General features: G+C 41.5%; 1 long non-coding RNA gene across 3 annotated transcripts; it reads right to left on the bottom strand.

Annotated features, from left to right (window-relative positions):
• Positions 1-4047: 4047 nt before the first annotated feature.
• Positions 4048-6716, bottom strand: LOC125549546. 3 transcript variants are annotated; one of them, XR_007301377.1, is made up of 6 exons: positions 6698-6716; positions 5874-5977; positions 5082-5213; positions 4853-5001; positions 4411-4479; positions 4048-4125 (listed from the first exon to the last, which is right to left on the bottom strand). It is a non-coding gene; the product is annotated as an uncharacterized LOC125549546 (long non-coding RNA). The 3 variants fall into 3 exon arrangements; XR_007301376.1 differs by lacking the exon at positions 6698-6716 and adding an exon at positions 6144-6655; XR_007301375.1 differs by lacking the exon at positions 6698-6716 and having other exon boundaries at positions 4055-4125; positions 5874-6055.
• Between the last annotated feature and the right edge of the window lie 751 nt (positions 6717-7467).

The following is a 7467-nucleotide window of genomic DNA, read 5'->3' as shown; positions in this document are numbered from 1 at the left end:
GTGCGCGGCACGAGGCTTGCCCTTCCCAGCGGGGGCGGCGGCGCCGGACGAGGCGAGGGAGGCGAGGCCGGCGGCGGCGTCGAGGTCGAGGTCGAGGTCGATGGCGTCGTCCATGGTTGGGGCGGGACCGAGCGCGCGCGGGCGGGAGCGTTTTTGGGAAAATGGGAGGAAATGACGGTGGCTGCCACCGACCGGCGGGTCCAAGAAGAGGGTCCACGCCGACGCAAATCCGGCTCAAAAATGGGCTGGAAATGGGTCGCCATGCGGACGTTAAGCGGACACGCGTCCGTTTGAATCGGCGCGTTCGGCCGCCTTTTGTATCCGCACCGATCCAAACGGACGGCGGTGGACGAAATGGGTCGCCCAGTTGGAGTTGCTCTTATATTGCCAACGTAGCTATGATTCTCTCGCGGAATGGTGTCCGCTGCTGAAGTAGTTATTGCATGTAGCAGTATAATACAGAGGGAGAACTGTATAGAGTAAAAGGAGCGGTGGTAGTTGTAGTCGATCCGTTGGTTAACTAATGAGGTGGGAACCGGATGCCACTCTCAATGGACAACCAGCTGGACTTTGTGTAGCCAGCCACAACCGGTGTGGTTATATACATACTAGATCGGCAACGCGTCTTGGCGCGAGGGTGCCGGACCCAATGATATTGTAAGCCGTGGAAGATCAAACGACATGATGCATTAGTATGAAGGCAAGTTTAACACATGTAACAGAGCAACCGATTATAGTGTTCAAGAGTAAGAAGAAACATTTACTCTGTCCAGAAGAATAACATCATTGAGTTCAACAGGCTCATGAGATTATAAAAGCTGGAAGCAAGGTAGCATCCAATTTAGCACATGAGATTATGAAATGTTAATCTCCAAATTCCAGAACCATTCGTCATCAACATAATAGAATTAAAATAGGAAAACTTTACATATAGACAATTTTATTATATATAAGAGATATACAGAGTAAGTAGTCCCATATCAGAACATTCAATAGCGTGACAAAATAAAAGGAGATGCATGTACATATCAGAATTGAGATTCTCCAAATCCCAAATCTCGGTCATGATATATATTCTTTATCAGAATTTGAAGTACCACAATGGCCTAATAATCACTGTCAATGTAAGGTACTGCATGCTTTTCTTTCGCTTCATATGAACAGAATTTCTCTATTAAATAATCATAGTTGATATCAATGTCCAACCTTGAAAACCACTGCATTAGTAACTCGATGCATTCGTTTTGTCTTCACTTTGTCATAGTGGACACATTTATTGCCCCATTCTGATTTTAGAACTCTGCTGCACAAGTTAATATTATGACAATATAAGTGCCAAAGATAATGAAAATGTTTGCTTCTATAAGCTTATAAACATAGGAGTGACATGTGGTGTCCTATCTTGAGTGTATTTTATCAGTAGGCTTGCAAAGATAAGATGACTTGCATGAGAACATCAATGCCAGAATCGTCTGCAGCTCACAAAAATGACAGGTCATAGCAAAAGTAAAGTGTCCTGGTGCAAAGCTATATACATTCATGCATTTTTTTCCTTATAATTATAGGCAGATTATTAACAAAAGTTCATAGAAAGGTGTAGCGGGCAATAGGTAACTTCCCGTGCAGAGTATATGTCCAGGAAAGAAGAGAAAAGGAGGTGCAGCACCACAATACATAATACTAAAGAGCACTACAATATCACAATAATTTGAAGGAGCAATTGTATGCCTAATCATGATCTAAACAGATGTGACTTTGGTACATGTATTTCTTTGATCATTTTTCATCTGAATAATCACGATCTTAAAATTATGACGGTCCAATTTGATTATAATCAAATAAATCAACCAGCTACGCAAGCATGATAGTTATTAACATAGAGACACATCACGCCAGTTCTAAATTTCATGACAGGTGCTTACTGTATTTTCAAAGATTGACTGCATCTTATTAGAATCAAGAAATACATGTATACACGAGCAGCTAGTGCTCCCAGGGAACTTAATTAAGCTTATGCAGCGCCATGAATATCTAAATATACATTATACTGAATATATACGATGGATTTACTTTGGTTTTTCAGCTGTCGTGGTCAAAAGTTCTAAACCTGACTTATATTCTACAAAAATATTTACCTGGCATGATCCATTGTGTTGTTGCAAATATAAATATATATTTTTAATCAATCATTTGTACATCTCTAACCTCTACGATCTAGCCATGATTACTATGTAATTACAAAGTTCTTAACTTTCTCTTCATTTATAATTAGAACATGACACACTACTTTATAATGCTCTAGTTATCTATGTATAGAAAGCTTATATGCGTGTAGTAAATTTATAATTGTCCACCTCAATCAGTGTTATACAGAAGCATATATGATCCAAGCAGGATAAAGCATCAACAAAAAGAGATGGAATTACCTACGTGATTATGCATAGCAATCAAGGTGCATATTTGTATGTAACTAAAAAATGGGCAATCTTGAATAGACTTGAGGGATTAGAAACCAAACTCAACTCATTCTTGCAAGGAAGTAATTAACAAATTTACTGGGCAGATCCACTTGTGGCATCACTCTTGCTAGCTAATAACCATGATAGATAATACTGGACAATCCTTCACAATTGCTGCAACAAACCAAGAGGAAAATAGCTCAATTAGCCAATTCGCTCACCAAAAAGAAGAAACAAGAAATAAAAATCCAAGAACTTGAATTTACATTGCAATGGGTGAATGGATAAAAAAACACAAACAGTGTAGCCGCACAATACGCCTCTAAAGTACAGAAGGCGGCTCAATGGTGACCTTAATGAACCATTACAAATGCAGGCCCCATAAAAATAGAACCATCTTCTGATAATTAAATGTATGCCTTGGCGTGCCCGTCAGGCCAGTGGATTGTTGGGACGATAAAAATGCACGTATGAAGAAACAAAAAATACTAAATGACAACAGGGAAAGACAAAACAGGGAAAGAAACAAAAAATACTGAAGATACCTTAATGAACCATTACAAATGCAGGCCCCATAACAAACCACAAGTTTTAGTTAAATTATGTGCTTGATGAAGTGCATAGAAAGAAATTATACAATCATTCTTTGTATCAAGTGGGGAGAAAAGCGCCACGATGTACAAACACCAACCTAGGGAAAAAGAGGAGTAAGGAGGAGGAGAAGAGTGGTCGACCTGAAGATCCGTTCACGAAGCCGCGACATGGAGATGATGTCCAGGCACAGATCGAGCAAGCGATCGACCGGAAGAATGTGAAACAAGAGGCAACAAACAAATCTGCAGCGAATCAAAGGTAAAATCAAATATATGCGGTAGACGGCGGCCTAGAAAGGGAGCAGAATGATGCATACCTATATATCGGCGAAAACAGCATCAGATCCGACGTAGCAGCTAAACTAACGATAGACCTGCAAACAAACCAGATCCAAATCAAGGAAGAACAGACAAACATACAAGAAGAAAGAACAGGCGACAAGGCAAATCAGCTTAACCTACTGAGAGAATGAAACTATATAAATTAGACCTGCAAACAAACCAGATCCAAATCAAGGAAGAACAGACAAACATACAAGAAGAAAGAACAGGCGACAAGGCAAATCAGCTTAACCTACTGAGAGAATGAAACTATATAAATCCTAGAGGAGCCTATCTCCTAAAGTTTCATGTAAAGGCAACGTGCAAAAATATCAAGGCATGTATGACATGTTTATCCATAAGTCATAACAACCTCATGCGCACTTCTTTAAACCATCGAAATTTAATTCAAAACCAACACTCAATTCCATATTGTGCTAATACTAATCATGAACTTATGCATTTCACTTCAGTAGAAGAGCTTTATTATACCGCAGCAACTGTAAATGCCGGAAATAATAGGATATCTAAATGTAAAAATGTGGTTACACCAAAAGTAACTCACAATCCTGCACATTTAACATGGCAAAGAAGAAGAACCTCATTGCCTGCACCAACAGTCTTGATACTAACAGTTTGGATTTCGTTATGTTTTGCCCATAGGATTTTTTCACTGTTGTTCCATGCTAGCAACTGGAACTTCACGGCCAATTTTTATCATAATTTTCCCTAAATCATATCCAATCACAATCCTATAAAAATTAAAATATCATATATCACTACCTTAACTTGAAAGGAAAGAACAATAAATAAAAGCATGAACTATGCATTTTTAGTGAAGATTTTTTTGGGAGAAACAGTTTAGCAGATACACAATGTTGTCACAATATAGGAAATTGTGTCGCAGAAAAAGAAAATGGATTGTTAGTGCGTGTGGAGCTTCAGTAGCAGATGAGAAGACATATTCGTGTATTGGCCCTTCACATTGACCATATTACCATAGAACTAAAATAGAGGAAGAGCAAAATATTCATTACCTTCTTGACCCCTTCATGTATCCTAAAGCCCAAACTCGCTCAAGACCATAATGAAGAGTGTTCTCAAGCCTGTAAGTGCATCAAGCAAAGTGTTATTCACTTGTTCTACAAGAAAAGAAATAATTAAATGCTTGGGAGAAATGGAAGAATTAAGAATAGACCACATTCTTGCTCATGATTCATGAACAAGGCACTATCTACACTGCCAATTTAAAGAAATAAACTGGCATGAGTTGGGAACTGTATTTGCGTGTAACTGTATTTGCGTGTAGAAGATATTACTATTATTGCAAACAAAAAAAATGTAGAAGAAAAAAAACTTCGGCCAGTAACTGTATTTGCGTGTAACTAAATAGATTTTAGTAAAACAAAGCTGGTTTTCGGAGAGCGCACTGTTAGTATCATCCCCAAGCAATATCATAGTATGAGAGAGAGAGAGTACCTGTAGGTTGTAGAGTGCCACAAGCGAACTGTGCCATCCTCTGAGCCAGTAATTATAATAGGTAGTTCTAGATGGAAACAGACAGCAGACACATTGTGTGCATGTCCTTCAAGTGTTTGAACACATCTCTTGGTTTGGTAATCTCAAACCTGATCCAACAAATTGAGTAATAAGTCAGATCAATCCCAATATACCCTCACAATAGCACAATTCATTGCAGATGACACACCTTTGCAGTCTGATCATCAGATCCAGTAATAAAAAATGGTCGATCACCACCGGTGAAGTAATCAACACGGTTCACGCCTTTTGAGTGGCCATCTAATGTGAAGTTAGGATCAGGAGAACCAATACTCCATATCTGAAGTTCACGTTCAATATTAGGATATTAGGCAGGGTACAGACCAAGATACAAAACATGACTCAGTTTAACCAGCATCTTTTTGAGGAACAATTACCAATGCATACGTACAAAATATTTTCTTTTCCTAAACCAGTCCATATTCATCTCCTTGTGAAACCAATTGATCATGTTCTTTATAGCATTCAACATGACGTGTAGGTACTATCATGATACGATACTTTGATTGCAGAAGGAAAATCAAAAATCCCTTTTCACCTTAGAATAAAGAACCCTCAGAATGATAAAAAGGTCATAACTAAAAAAATATGTCTAATTTAATATATATTCAAGCATGGTCATTGGTTCCATAGTTGTGTTGTATGCATACTCATCCCATCACGCAGTTTATCTTGAGGGAATAAAGTGCAGAAAGGATGATCTTTCCCCCAAAAAAAAGGTTAAAGCCAAAAACCTTGCATAAGTAGCAAAATCAAGAGCTACAAAAGAATCACTATCTCCTGTAGCCATACTCATCAATACTTTTTAGCAAAGAAATTTATTCTCTATAGGAATATCTAGTCCGTGTGAGCAAAGAATCTAGCCAGACTCATCAATACTCTATTAGCAAAGTAATCTATTTTCTATAGGAATATGTAATCCATGTGAGCAAGGACTCACGTGTTGGTAAATGCAGAAATAGTATACTGCTCTCCAGAGGCGTTTGGTAGCGGCCTAGATCATAAACAATTCATATAAACCATCTCTGAACTGCAATGGGTCACCTGAAAAGCACCAAAAATAACAAACAATTGGATTTTAGAAAACTTCTAACAAGTTCAAAAGATTAGAGAACCACAATGAAAATGTTATCGATCAGTTTTATTGTGCAATGATCTCTGAACCCAACTAAGGAAAAAATGAAAGGAACATGAGAGGGGCGTAGCGTACCCTGGTTGAGTGTTCGTGTTTCAAGAGGAGAGATGCCTTGTTGAATATAGTTTGATTTGCAAAAACCTAACTGAAAAATGTACAACTCTGTGTCTAGCAATGTATTACAACCAACATGAGCAGTCAATTACATAGTTTCTTAGAAGGCAGGAATGAGTACCCTGTTCTTCTAGTATATAGTTTAAAAAACTGTATGACCAGAGCAATGAAAACCTCAACTTCTGTATTCCTGCTACATTGCTTTCTATTCTCAGCAGCTTAACAACACTAATAGTGGAGCTGGAACGTAAGAAAAATTGAGATGACATTAAGCACTCTGTATTCGTGGCTCAACAACAGAAATCCCAAATCGACCAAACCCCGCACACATCGCGGTCACGTTTCTAGCCAAATCAGCGTCGGATCATTTCGCTCGTACTGACAGTCGCTTAGCTAAAGCTGCACCGCACAAAACCAATCACCACGAGCTGAAACGATGGCACCCGCAGGTCACAGCGAACCATGAATCGCGGTCGAGTGAGGAGGAGCAGGTTAGGGGGAGGGGGGCTGCTCACCGGAACGTAGTAGTCAGCGAGGTGGGGCACGTCGTCAAGGATGTGTCCAAAGTCGCCCTCGGAGATCTTGACATGTGGGGCATCGGTGAAACCGACGTGGGAGGCGTTGCGGAGGGCACGGAGGTTGGGGTAGGTGTTGCGGGAGATCCGCACGCACATGGCGGAGAAGGGCAGCGCCGCCTTGGCCTGCTGCTGCTGCTCCCCGCCACCGCCGTCGTGCTCCTCGTCCTCCCTCCGCTGCTGCTCGTCGTCATTGCTGGGGGGCTCTGTTGCAATCCCATGGGGAGGAGGTCGGAGACGCAGACGAGGGCGGCGGCTCGGGTCGGAGAGAGGGAGAGGAGAGCAGCGACGGCGTCGCGAGAGCGGCGGCGCTGTAGGGTGTGATGGGTAGCGGCGGCTAGGGTTTCGAGGGAGGGGGCGCGGAGGAGAGGAGAGCGAGCGAGCGGGAGGGGGAGGGGAACGATCCGGTGCTCGCTGTCCACGGACTCACCTCAGCGCTATTGGGCATTTCTCCCACCAGGTGAAATGACGAAAATGCCCTCGTGGGGGCACTGGAATTACGCGCGGTGGCACGACCGGGGCGCACTGAATTTTATCTAACGGCTCACAACGATCCGGTAAATATCCGACGGCCCATGACGACCGAGCCCGAGATCCAACGGCCAGAACGCAATCAAGAAAACGATCGGACGGCCGAGAAGCTCAAATCGCTGAGGAGCCTCCGGCATCCATCCTTCTCTTATTTCTGGATGGAGGCGTCTAGGGAGCAG

This window comes from Triticum urartu, chromosome 3 (assembly GCF_003073215.2).
Source record: "Triticum urartu cultivar G1812 chromosome 3, Tu2.1, whole genome shotgun sequence".
NCBI lineage: Eukaryota > Viridiplantae > Streptophyta > Magnoliopsida > Poales > Poaceae > Triticum > Triticum urartu.
This window is presented reverse-complemented; position numbering and strand designations above follow the sequence as displayed.